A 14,275-nucleotide genomic window follows, 5' to 3' on the forward strand; every position below is an offset into this window, starting at 1 on the left:
ATTTTTTATGTCCTTGGTTAGTGTAAGTGCAAATGTTGGGCTGAAAAAGGCAATAAAAAGCCTTGATTCGGCATATTTATACCAAAACTAGCTTATTCTCCAGTTACCAGAATTTTCTTTGGAAATAAGATTTATCTTTTGCTTTTCACATTTCTTTGGATAGATAATACGACTTGGGAGGATCATCATCACTTTTTTTTTTTTTTTTTTTTAACATAAATTCTTGTGAACAACCCCGTATCTCTGCTTTAGAGAGAAACTTCAACAAATCCTTTTTTGAGGAGGGGATGAAATCTTTCCAAGTTCTAATACTCCTAATCCCCAAAGTGTTTTAGGAGGAGCAGACATGCTGTCTGCAGTGTGTTGCAGGCAAGACCGACCTCTGCAGGACAAAGTAGGGCAGCTCTGAAGAAAACTGGGCTGAATGTCCCTTGCAGTACTCAAAAGTAAGTGTTCTCCCATTTTTTTGGAGAAAGACTCTCCTCCTTCCTATTTTCTTGGGTCAAACTCGTAGTGTGAGTTTACAGAAAGGGGCAGGTGGAATTTTTTGTGTGAGCTCCAGCCCTCCCCAAAGAGTTTCCTCTGCTCCCACTGATGCACAGAACGGCTGTGAGGGGTAATAAACTCTTGCCACTAGTTCTGCTCAGGGTGAGAAACTCCCTGCAATGTGGTTGTCGGGGTTTAGGGCACTTTGCTATGAGTTTAAAAAGTCACACAGTGCTGAAACTCAGCCTAACACTGAAAAGGGGATTAATATTTTTCCAAGACCCCTAGGACCAAACCGAGATGGGGGGACACGATGTGTGGGATGTGTGTGGCAGACTGGGGAGTGTTTCTCCTGCTACATGCTGAAACTGAGTTGAATTTTTTTTTTTTTTTTTTTCCTTTAGGCATCCTGAATGAAAAAGTTGCCTTTACTGTTTTAATGGCTCTTCTGGTTCTTTTCCTTCTAATTTCTTGCCAGCACCAGAGCGTGTTGCTCTGGTACAGTCATCACTGCAGATTCTTTGGAGACCCCAGAACAGCTGAATAAAAGCTCCTAAGCCTCACAATTTGCTCAGTGAGCAGTGGAACGTGTGAATCCAGGCTTCCTGTGCCCCTGCAGTGTGGGTGCTTTGGTGGCCAATAACACCAAAGTCTCTGCACACGTGGCTTCTCTGATGGCTGATAAAAAGGTGAGCTCACACCCTGGTTCTCCTCCTCTGAGGAGTCTCTGACTGAGAAGCTCTCCCCTTTCCTGATGCTTAATGTGAGGAGCAGGAACTCGGTGTGTTTGAGCCCTCAGCCCTGCTGTGAGGCTTGGTGGATGTTTGGTGGCCAGACAGATTTAAGAGCTGTGCAGGGGGAGAATAGCAAAGACTGATGAACACATGTGCACATGTGGAGTGATTTGGTGGCCTAAAAAGCTGTGAAGGATTGGGTTTGGGTCTTAGATTTGGGTTAATAAGACTTCATGGCTTATTTTTTTGTCAGCCAGCACCATTCTCTCCTCTGCTTTGCTGTACAAACACTTCCTGCAGAGACAGGGATGGGATGAGGGGATGCAAGTATTTTGTCTTTACATTGGCAGCACCTGGTTTAAAGACACACTGAACCACAGGCACAGAGAGAATACAACTCTTCTTTCTTAAGAAAATAAACCTAAAATTATCTATTATTAAAAAAAAAAAAAAAAAAAAAGTGGGTTTTATACCTAGCAGAGGAAGAAAAATATAAAACCAATGGTCAAAACTTGAAAATTTGTTTTTCCACCTGCTCTTAGACAGAGAGATATTTCTTTTTGCTAAAAAAATGAAAGGAGCAGAGCAAAGAGGTTTTGCAGCTACACCAGACTCTCAAATATAGATCCAGGCATAAGGATTTTAACAAAAATTTCAAATTACCATGTAAAAATAGCAGTGGGGAAGTCATGGCAAGAATACAACAGCCATGATGAGATAATCACACCAAAAGCACTGCCTAAGGATGCTTAAACCTCCATCAGTTGGTACTGGATGATGTTCCATGGAGGAGGTAGAGTTTCTATGAGCACCCAACGGCTTTCCTATATGTCCAACTTGCTTTCTATTGGATTTTTGAGCCGTTCTCTCTTTTAAAAAATGACATAATAGCATAACTGAAATTCTCTCTCAGATCTAGGTGGATTGCATGTCATGCTTCTGGCTGTGGGAATATCAGGGAAAAATCTCATGCTTGTGTAATGCAGGAGATCTAATCAGGTTATCACAATTATTCCTTATGGCCCAAAAAAGAATCTGTAAACGTATCACTGCCTGGGCTTTGGATACTGAAAAACCCCCCAGGTTTTTGTTGACATTGAGCTTTTGAGACTTGTTTTCTAAGGGCTGGAAAGTTCTCCGTTTTCAGGTGTATTTTGTATGTGGAAGAGCCTTGGTGGCTGCTTCCTTTGTGACGCAGTGGTAATCCTAATTTCTGTTCCAATTCATTGTTTTTCAGAGCCACACCTGGTGACAAAGACAGACTGATTCTGGTTTGGATGTCCTGTTTCTGGAACTCTGCAGACTTTCAGGACTTGCATCTTGAATGGCCAGGAAGGTCTGAAGTCCTTGCTATAATTTCTTCCTCAGTATCCCTCCTGCTGTCTGTTGTTGTTGTTATTCTTGCCATTGCTGAAGCTGCATGACCTGGAAGAGAAAGACAAGCTCTCTCCCCCAAAGGCCTGCTTGTTTCCACTTCACATCATACTCATGTTATGGCTATCAGCGCACTGCATTCGTGCTCCTAAATCTGCACTCTACCACGGGAGGTAGCTAAGAGAGAACTCGTGCACAAAATACTATTTTGGGCAGAAGTGTTACTTCAGGTAGAATGTCGGGGGCTTACCCCAACATTGAGGTGGTTTCAGGGTCCTTTGCTCCCCTGCACAGCTCCGAGCCGAGCCGAAGGAAGAGATGGAGTTCTCAGGTTTAGATTTTTCAAGGTTGCATACTTCGTTTATTGTTTCTTATCTTACCATTTTCTCGGAGTCCGACAAGATGTTCGCAGCTGCATGGATTCCTCACGTCTCCCCCCGAGCTGGGCTGTCCTTATCTTTTATACTAATTACTACGTATTTCTTGTTTACTATTTCTTACCAATGTCTATCACTATTACTAAAAAGGTCATCTTTACTTTGACCCAATCCTCACTAACTACTTTGTGCCACGTCAATGCAGCAATGGAGTGAGGGAAGAAGGAGAAGGAGAAGGAGACAACGCCCCAGATTCTCCATCTTGTCCCCATTCACTTCAATGCTAGGAACCTAAAACTATTATTTTCTCATTCTCTGATAAGCTAAACTACTATTTCTCACATTCTTGTGGCATGTAAACCTTCTCTCAGTGTAGGAAGTTTTTCCCATGGACTGAAATCAAAGCCAGTGTCTCTCTGAGCCCTGGGCTGGGGTCCCAGAACCCCCTGTCCAGGTCCCTGACCCTCCAGGGCAACCAAAGGAATGCCCTGGACTCCAACAGTAGAACAGAAATGACAAACTCTGAGGACACATATTTCCCCTTCCATAGATTATTCTGGAGTTAGAAATCAGGAAAGCCAACAGCGTTGGGGTTGGTGATCATCTGACACCTGCCCTGCCATGACCAATGCAATGGGAGAACACAGCAGTGCAATGTCCACCATTACCTACAATATTCCTCATATTCCTGCTTTGTCCTTTTACTGAAAAATTAATTACAGTCCCAGTTACTCTTCTGTAGTCTCTGTGCTGCAGAAACACACTGGAATTGAGACAAATGCCTGTATTTTTTGATCGAAGCAAAGCAGTCAAGTAATTGATTTCTTGGAGGGTTTTGTTTGATTATACCCCAGTCACTGGACTCCTGAGCTGCTTCAGTTCCTTGCTTGCTTCCAGGAGGCTTTCATTTTGAATAACCTCAGTCCCTGCTCCCCTGCCATCTGGCTTTGAGCTCTTCAGCATTTTCCTCCTAATCCCCTTCTTATGCAAGCCCAGAATTAAGGAGTTTCTTCCAGCTCCAGATAAGTAGTAGCTGGGTTTTTCTCTCCTGGTTGCCAAAACTGCCACAGTTCATTACAGGAAACAGTACAGCTACACATTTGACCTACTGGACCTTGGTTGAGGCATTTGGCCTTCAAGTCCTACTGCAGGATGAGTTGAGTCGTGTGTTGGGGGAAATGAAAATACATCTGCAAAGCTGATCACAGAAATCAAAGTTTTCTTTGCTGAAGACACAATATTTTTGCTATTTTGCCAGGAAGTTTCAACCAGCACTAGTGAAATGTGTCCAGGTGGAAGTGCCTACGGTGCAATCATCTGCACTCTGCATTTCTTTACAGTCCATGGAGGGAAAGGCATATGGGGTCTGTGATTTATCTCATTCAGGATAGTATTTCTTTCAAGAAGTAATTCAGATGAGCTAGACCTGGAAGTGATGTAGCTCATCTTCATTCTCTCCTGTGATTAAAAGGAGCTTTAAGTGGTTACAAAGCAGACCTCTAAGTGCAAAATCCTTTCTAAGCCCTTAGAGAAATAAGATGTCTGAAAGTCTGAACTTTGTTGATTTCAAGATTGCACTTCTTTCACCAGGTCCAGGCTGAGCTCTACTTGCTCTGAGCATCTTGGGATGATTGTAAGAATCAGGTGTAGCTGTGACATTATTACCATAAGCTGCAGCTCAGAAATGCCTCCAGATCAGCTGAAATGTGCTTTCCATCAACACCAGGCAGGGACAAGTCTCTTTCCCTTCCTTTTTGTCTGCAGGGAGGGCAAAGGGGAGCAAACCACGTCTTTTGCAATTCAAAACTGAACAGTCTCCGATTGTGTCAGTGCTCCCACATGACTTTGTTGCAGTTCAGTGGGATCTCATGGAACAGAGGATATTGTTTCACACACATCTGTCTTTTTCAAACCCACGTCACCACAGCAGCAAGCACTCGGTTTTAGTGACCTCCTGTGCCCATATTTGTGTCTCATTGTGGAGGGAAAGGATTTTCCTCCCTTGGCAGGTGAACATCTAGGTGGTGTCTCATATTCCATCTCCTCAGAGGCGAGGCCTGCAGAACAGGCATCAGGAATGCAGCAGACTTTAGGCCTCAGGAGAATGAGCCAGTGTTATTAAACCTGTGCTTTTTATCCCCTTTGCAACACTATTTTTCAGCCTGTGGTGTGTGTGCCTCTGGGAGTCTATAGAATACTCCAAGAGGTCCATGAAAACCAGCTAACAGGAGCAAGCCTATTGTCAGTAGGTTTAAATTCCCTAAGCAAGGATACATACCTCTTCCAGGGAAAAAAAAAAAAAAAAAAAAAAAAAAAAAAAAAAAAGAAAAACAGGCAGATTGTAAATTGAAAACTGTTGAAAACTGCAGCTCTGCAATGTTCGAAGGAATAATTTTTCTGAACACTTAGATGTGTGAAGGGTCAGAGGGTGAATTATTCTAGCCCGGTGGTTAGCAGTTGCTTTAATAATCATTTAATTATTTTGTACAAACAGGAGAGGCTGAAAATTTCTTACCTCTGAGTATCCTGTAGTGCAGGAATTAGGAAAATCTTTGGGAAGGTGAGGGGCTTGGATCGGGCAGAGAAAAATGTTGAAAGCTTAGCACATATATGGGGAAAGTTCCCTCCTACTCCGTACTGGATATATAAAAGCAACACCTCTCCACACATCTCCTTTCTCAATGTTTTGTGCTGTTTGGACTCTGGTAAATGTTTCCTTGTGGCTGAACAGTTGGAGTGGCTGTACATGTGCTCAGTGTTGGGGTGGTGTGGTGGAGGAAGAGGCTGTGAGGGTGGAAGTGCAGAGGAGCAGCTCCACTGGCACTGCTCCCATGGTGCTGGAAGTCTGCGTTTTGAGTCTGGTGTTTTGCTGGAAGGAGCTTTGAGATTAAGCCTTTTGTGGCTCACCCAAGGCCACAGGAGTTCTTGGTGAAGAAAGGGTGTGAGCTCAAGTTTACCAAATATAACACCAGTACCTTTGCCACAAGGCTCTGTTAACACAAGGGTAGCGGCGGCCAGGTTAAGGGTGAGCAAGAGGTGCTTTTTCCCCCCAGAGAATTTTAAAAGAGAACCAGCACATGGCAGTGCTACACACCAAGGAACCTGTGCCAAGGGAGGAGAGGGGGAGGACAAAGCCCCGTGTTGGATGTGGAAAGTAGAGCTGTGGTGCAGATAGAAATGTAAGGTGACATCCACAAATCAGAGGAGGGGTTACATGCTGCTCCAAGATGGGCTTCCCACTGGATTTCCACACACAGCTCACAGCATCCTTATGAGGTGGGTACCTGGCTCTAGTGGAAAGGACACTCAGTTTAAAGAAATGGATCAGCTTAAAAGAATGAACAGCTTCTTACTCCTCCAAAGAGCTGTAATTGAAATCAAGACGATCTACTGCTTCCTGAGGGCTTGGTCATATCCTTCAGATATCCTGAGGATCCATAATTGGATTTTTACCGTAAACAAGCATTGAGAAATATGTTTCTTATTTAGGTTGTTCATGTGCTTTTTTCCTTCCCTCTTAGTCAAGAGAATTTCCGTGGATACAAATGGGGAACAGGAAGGGAATTTGTCATGTGGGGAAAGGCAAACTTTCCAAAGTCCACAGAACTCAAAACTATTAACCTATTTTGGGTATTTAGAAAACAAAATGTTTACCCTCACAAACTTGGTCTGCCTGTAATTTAAACTCATTTTCTCTCCCATGCCATTTAAACAGATTACATTTCAAAACCAAACAGATTTTCTAGGCAGCCTGCTTATGTATTAAAGAAAGCTGACAAAAGCAAAGCAGCCACAGATCAATCCTATGGAAAGGATTTCTGCATGCCCTGCCCTCATACTTTCTAATATTTCTTTTGGAAAACGTTTAAAGTTTTTTTGTATTACATTACATATATAAATTATGTATTACATAAATTCAATAACACACATTAAATAATTATAAATTTGCATTTGTTATATTCATTGCTTGAATTTATTTGTATTTTTGTTTGTATGTATCGTGTCCACTGAAGCTTCTGGTTTTTTCTCTCCCTTTCACTTTATTGTGTCTCTGTCAACTTCTCCCAGCAGTGCATGTCTTAGTGAGAGGTTATGCTCTGTTTAGAAAACATGAATCCAATAACATGGAGAATAACTTTCTGACCTAATTTACTGACATTGTCAAAGAATTTGGCAAATTTGGAAAATTTCAAACTTTAAGGTCAAACCAGCCGAGAAAGCAAATATTTAAATATGTTAAATCTTGGGAGATTGTGGATTATCCTTCAAACTCCCCTTTCTTGTTGGTCTCACTTTGATGATTAAAACTGATTCAGTTCTGCAGGCAGGGTACTGTGAATGGGAGTAACATTCCTGTTTGTGTTACAGTGACAACCAAACAACTGGTAATGATAAGGGGATTTTCTATTACAAGTCAAGAGGTCCTGGAGGGAAGAGCCAAAGTTGAGCTTCCAGATCTAACTCTCCATGTTCTGACAGCTGTGTATTTGATTTTTCAATGTTATGATTTACTGCTAGCCCAGAAACACTATAATGAGAGTTTAGAAGCACAGCGATAAAATTGGTTTGTGCTGTGGTCTCTGAAAGTAAATAGCGTGAAAACAATTTGGCTGCAGTATTTTAATTGAATTTAGCTGAATTGAAATACTTAATTTTTTAAAGAACAGGACCATTTGTGAAACTTCTAATTTTTTAACCCACATGCTGTATTTTTGTGCTCGTTTTGTCTTCTAAGGAGTTACGTTTTATTCCTTTATCTATTCAGAAAGTTTTGAGCGTATCACTCTCAAAAAACGCAGGGCGAGTGGTTCTGAATGCAACGCTGAAGAACAAGTCCCATGGAAACCTGTGGATATATTCTCACCCCATGGACATGAAAAGTAGGTCTGGATTCCCAGTGGGTCCGAGTCAAAAGCTCACAAAATCATTCTGAGCTTTCCCTGTGACTCCAGTTATCTTTGGCTCATGTTCAGTGAATGGGGAGTCAGTTGACTTGTAATTCTGACCCCAACTTATTTTTATTTATTATGAGCGGACACCAGCTGCTTCTTTGTTGTCTGAAATGTGCTGTGTGCCCTTGAACTTCGACATCTTCCTTCCAAGAGGATGATTTAGGCTTTGTCCAAGGTTTGCCAAACCAGCAGGCTCCCCCATACTTTTGGACTTCCGACAGACCACGAGGGACCAATCCCCTGCCTACCTTTGGAGCGATGCATAAAGTAAAATAAGGAAAACATAAAAACGAGGCCTTATGAAATGGAAGCGCTGATCGACAGGGCCACAGTTTGTGTGCTACCTTTGCTGATATGTTCAATTAACAGTCCTGTCAAGGAGAACCTGGCTTTGGTCACTCAACCTTACTTCATTTAAGTTGATAACCCTCGATATCCAACAGTGGGATAAACCAGATTCCTCAGCTTTGTTTGTTTTGGCCTACCGTGTCTCTTTATGAGGAAAATGGTCAAAGTAAAGTGCTTCCTCTGTGTATTTTGACAGGAAACAGTACTAATATGCTTTCCTTTTGTCGTATGCCTTGCTCTTTTCTCCCGGCGTTGTTTAAATATTTTCGGTCCAATGACATATTTATTAACCCACCACTCTCTGCATGGGGTCAGACTTTGATTGGCCCATCTGTAAAGACTCTCGGTTAAGGTGGTTTTTTCAGCGAGAGTTAATAATATTACTACTCCTCACGTAAAACTCTGAGACAATCTCTTTAAAAATGGAGCACATTTATCTAAAACAGCTGGTTAAGGGAGCATGAGGGCCCAGCTAGAGTCGGCAAGGTCGGGGGTCAGGGTTAACACCAATCTCTGTGGAACTTTGAAGCTGACATTTTACAGATTATATGTGTCTCAGTGCACAGTGGGCATGGCATATAAATTGGTCTTAGAGGCCCCTATTTGTTCCCTGCATTTTTATGAGCCCACAGAGTTGTTCTTTGAAGCAGCACACACAGAAAATAAAAACTCATTTTAATGTTGTGGAACTATTTGCAGTAAATCATGTTAACATCCTGGCTTTTCTTTGGAGAGTTGCGGGGTGTTTTTCCATGTTCTTGGGTGCTGTGGTTGCCTCTGATTTAATCCTGTATTTTTCCTTCTAATCTCACTTCATACATCTTGTCTTCTCTCCTGTCCCCAGTTCGGTGTTTGCACAGTTCTCCTGCGTGCCTGGCTGATTTTAAGCTCCAAGGACACCTTCATTTTGCTTCATGCAGTGACTTGGTTACTGTAAGTGCTTACTCCCTCCTCTATCAAAAATCCCCTGGCACTATAAATCCCTTGCTATTGTGTGCCACTGCAGTCTTAGAAGAAAGCATCTGATTTCAAAGAGACCAAGTTCCATTCTGGAACTAATTATATAATTTATTTTATGATTTTTTTTTTTTTTTTTAATTGCTAGGTGTTTTAACTGGAAAATGCTGAATTCTGTAGAGCCACAAGGAACAGACACTGCTAACAGAATCTGCTGGAGGTATTTTAGCCACCTAATTAATTTTCAATAAATGCTTCCAATAGGTAATTTGCTTCTGGCCAAATGTAAATCAACTGGAGACAAATAGGGTTAAAATTGGAAATGTGTGATGGGGACAATGTTTATGGACAAAATAACCTGGCACTCCTAGAAATAACTTGCTGACAGTAATAGAAAATTGGACCACACAGATGTTAACAAAACCTGAACACTGTGTGTCACATGGCCCTGGCAGAGTTTCTCCAGCTGGACACACAACTGGCTCCTGTGTGTGGGTCTCACCACACAGGGCCCTTTTATCCTAATCTTCCTTTGGAATGGATCGGGCATGACATGCTTCAGTCCTCTTGTACCTGGCATCCTTCCTAAGGTGCCTTTTCTCCATTCTCTTTTGCAAAAATTTACTTTATTGTCCTCTGGAACCTCCAAAAAACCTCAGAGACACTCCAGAGAGTAGAAATATCCTCTGCTGAGCTCCAGGATTTCATGTTCTCAAGGCTTAGGGGTCATATTTTCAGGGGTACATAACACGTGAAACATAGACAATGGATGAATAAAATTTTCTAACTTTTAAATTAGTAATGGTACTAATCAACACCATCTTCTGAGATGAATTTAAAATTAAAGATTGAAAAAATATAAACTCTTCTTGCATATTTGTTTTTTTTTTAAGTTTCCTCACCCCTTTCACATATTTTTCATTGCTTCTAATTCCATGAAAAATCCCATTGTCCTCTTCAGAAAATGAAGTCGGTATCTGTCCCTTCCCAAAGGGGTTGTTAAGAGATTAATTTTGTACTTCCCAGTATTTCCATGCCAGGTGGCCCCTGGACAGGGCTGTCTCATGGCCAAGGTCCCCCATGAAATGACACACTGCCCAAGTCTCTTCCTGCCCTTAAATCCAAACTGGAAAAAGTCTGACCTGGGCAGAAACAGACTCTTTATCCATGGAAACCTTCATATGAAAAGTGTTAAGGTCTGATGCCTTTTTACTATGGATGTTAAGTCACTCTCCTTTATAATTTAGAATAAATTCAACAATTTGTTTCAGAGACAATGACAGGATTGGAGTTACTTGCTCCTGGTGTACCTGCGGGTGCTGGGAGAGACTTCAGAGCATATTCCAGCTGCTGTATGAATAGAGAAATCTCCCAAAGCTGGTGCAGCCCAGCAGCAGCCCTAACGAGATGTGGTGGAGCTGCAGTGACATTGTCATCCTGAGAAACAGGCCACAGATAACTCTGTGGCACGAGGTGTGACCAACATAGGCTGCTGCCAAAGAAACATAAAGACAAGAGACCTTTGGAGGTGTTTGATTGCCCTTCTTGCTTTAGCATTTTCTGGAAGCAAAACTCAGCATGTGGGCTCCACTCACTTTTACAAACTTCTCTAAACATAAAGGTGACAAAGCAAATGACGACAATTATCCTGCCATTCTCCTAGTCTCTGTTACTGAAAAGGCACTCACACGGTCTCAGCATTTCCCTAATTTTAGTGGATTTAGGTCTGGTCATACCCTATTGGCAGGATCTCTGTCAACTTCAGGAAAACGGCTTGGCAGCAAGTCTGTTGGTTGGTCTAGCAAATCTTTTAACGCTGTAGAATCATGAGGGGGTCTGGAAAATTTTGTTCACCATTTTGAAGTCCCACAAAGTTTATTTCTGCCACTTTTATTTTTCCGTGATGGCCAGAGTATGGAAAATGGCACCGTATCAGGCTCCGTTCCTGTCTCAAGCAGCCCCAAACAAGGCCGTGTGCTGGCTCCCACGCTGGTTTCCTTCTTTTTCTTGGCTGTGCTGGCAGAGACGTTTTGCTGACACTGGGAGAGGAATATTTATTTAGTTCTATACCAATGGAAAGTTTCTCCATCTGTAGCGCTGCTCATCAGAGATCTTGGGGTTTTGTTGTTTTTTTTTTTTTCAAATGGCTCAATGCTGGCAATGTCCTCCGTCGAAGACATTTGCTCCGTGTCCCTTCTGCTGAGCAGGCAGACGAGTGGGGTTCATGACTGGACAACAGGATGGGCATGTCCATCCTGCTCCTGCTTGTCTCCAGTCTGGAGAGCTTTGCTGGTTGGGAAGAATGCTGTGACAGGAGCTGCCCAGGAGATTAACCACGGCAAGGCTTTGTGCTGTGGTTGTGGCCACACCTCTGTTTCAGCATTGTGAAACTAAGCAGTAATGACGATGTCTGTCAGAATGTCCAGCTCATGCTGTTCCTTCTTCCTTGTAAGACACGCTGTTGCTCCATCAAAACCCACCCTAAAGAGCCTCTATGCTTTGGTTTCACCTATTGGTGAGACTACGTGGTGGGGTGAAATACCTAATGCACAAATCCCTGCATATTGACAAATTGCTCTCATTGAAAGCAGAGTCTGCCTAGAGACCTTAATATACGGCTTGAAAATTCTTAAGGAAATACTTTATGATCAACAAAACCAAACCAGCTGTTCCCATTTTGCCGGGGTAATGCAAACCCAGCTGGAAAGTGAGCTGCACTGACCCCTGCCCTGAGGAGGCAGCAGCCCACAGCAGAGCAGGGTGGTGCCAACAGTGCTGGGAAGGTCTTTGCAAGGAATCCTGAATTGTACAGAAACAGAGCACCGTTCCCTGATTTGATAATTCCTCCTCTTCCACATCTAGCTGTTCTAAAGACTTTTGCACAGCTCCATTTTCCAGTGTCTATGATGGATGTTTTCTGCACTCAGGTGTGCTGAAATCAGCGTGAGTTTCCCTCATTTCTGATGAGATAACAAGAAAGGCAAGTAAGAGCTGAATTCAACAGGATTGTGCAGCTTGATGCAGAATCCCATTACAGATATTTTAGATGTGTTTCCCAGAGCAATATTCTAAAGTAGTCAAAAAAATGGATAAAGGAAATAACTGGGAAAAAATATGTTGTAAAGATGAGGACAGATTCTCAGCTGGCCTAAATTTCCGTAGCTCTGCTGAAACCAGTGGAGCCTTTTCATACTTTGCTATACTGGTGTTTCAGCACATAAAGCTGTCATTTCATGTCCATCATTAATTATGAGCTGTATTTTTGAAATTCATAGTCAGACAAATAATTCTGTACTTAGTATTGTGACTGAACCTGCCTTTAGGGTTGCAGGAAGAGGGACCAGTTAATCTAACGACCAATAAAAGAGCAATTCACATGAGGAAAGAGAATCTGATTCTGGATGGCATTTTAGGAATTTTAAGAATATTTTTCTTCTGTGTCATGAAGCAGATTGATTAATTAACCCTGAATCACATTTAATAATCAAGCAATCAGTTATGTGTTCCAGGAATTCTGATTTTATGACCCATCTCCCTGTAAGAGCAAATTACCTTTCCTAATTGTGTTTAAGGTGGAAGTTATTATAAATTCTTTTGACTGCTGGAAGAACTGATGGTCATAACATCAGACAGATCGATCAGTTTTGGATAATAATCTTGAATTTTGAAGGAGGGCAGTTCTTCTACTCCAAGATTTCTATTAACATAAAGGATAGCAAGTTTTCTTAAGCCTGGTTCTACCCAGTAGTACGAGCTAGTTAATGAGGGACTTAGAAGTTGCTGGAAATACTTTATTTTTGAGTTTATGGACATTTGATACAGTGCTGAATCCATATATTGCCTTTAAATCTAAAAAGCATAACAAAACTCTACATTTTCTGTATTAATCTAGATGTATTTAATTAGCAGTAAAGCACGAGGCTGGGAGCCAGGAGGTCTGGGCTGTAACCGCTCTGGGGATCCTTTGCAAGCCTTGCCTTTGCCTGTCACCTGGGAATAAAAGTCTCTCCAGGGAGCATTTGCCACAGTGGAACTTAATTTACTGATGTTTTTAAAGCACTTTAAAGGACTGAAATGGGAGGCACAGGAGAAATGAGAATTGTGAGGATCTATTGTGCATCCCAGGACCCCGGCAGCTGTTAATGATGGACACATGGCAGAAAGTTTACAGAACAGCTTAGATAGCCACGTATTTGGGTACTTACCAAACACAAAGACTGCTCCTGCTGAAATCAATGGAAGTCCTGTGCTAAACCTCATGAGAGTGAGACCAGTCCTTGTTCTCTGGGTCTGTGTCAAAAAAATGGGGCAGAGACATGCTGTCATAAAATTTTCTCACCAGGACTGCCTTCATCACGTTGAAGTAGAAAGTGCAAAGGAAGAGGGAAGCAAGATATGTATCTCCTTAAATGAAATGGAATTTTATTTTTAATCTCAAGACAGGCTTTTCTTGATTGCTGTGCACAAATTTGTTTTACTTTGCCATTGCCAAATTTCTTGAGCTACTGCCAGTCGTAATTCATCGGAGCTCCTATGTCATGATTAAACACGTTGAGTGACTGAATGAAGATGGGAAATGCCAGTGTATGTAAATCACAACAGACTGCCAGTTGTTCTCCATTTGCTTCCTCCTGCTCCTCCTCGTTGCCTCCCAGCACCCATGATCAGTGCTGTTTCCTGATTGCTTCACTCACATGTGTCCTGATCCTGCCTTTCTTACAGCTTAGTTTACAAAAGCTTCTCTCTTGTTCTGCCAAGTAATCCTTGTTTCTGGGAAAAGCCCATCTGGAACACTCAGGTGAGTCAAATCCAGTGGCTTTGATGCCTTGGGAAGGCTGACCTGAAACAGACACTGGACAGAGCTAAAGTAGATATTTATTAAAAGGTCCTTAGGATACACCTTGGGCAAGGCAAGAGCCTGGCCAGAGCTACACCCAAGATGGACCCCAAATGGTCACAAAATGGACACAAAATGGATGACCAGTCATGAGGTCTCGCACTTTTTAAAGCTTTGGTCCATTTGCATATCGGAGTTAATTGTCCAATT

Source organism: Hirundo rustica, chromosome 6, assembly GCF_015227805.2.
Source record: "Hirundo rustica isolate bHirRus1 chromosome 6, bHirRus1.pri.v3, whole genome shotgun sequence".
In the NCBI taxonomy this organism is placed as follows: domain Eukaryota; kingdom Metazoa; phylum Chordata; class Aves; order Passeriformes; family Hirundinidae; genus Hirundo; species Hirundo rustica.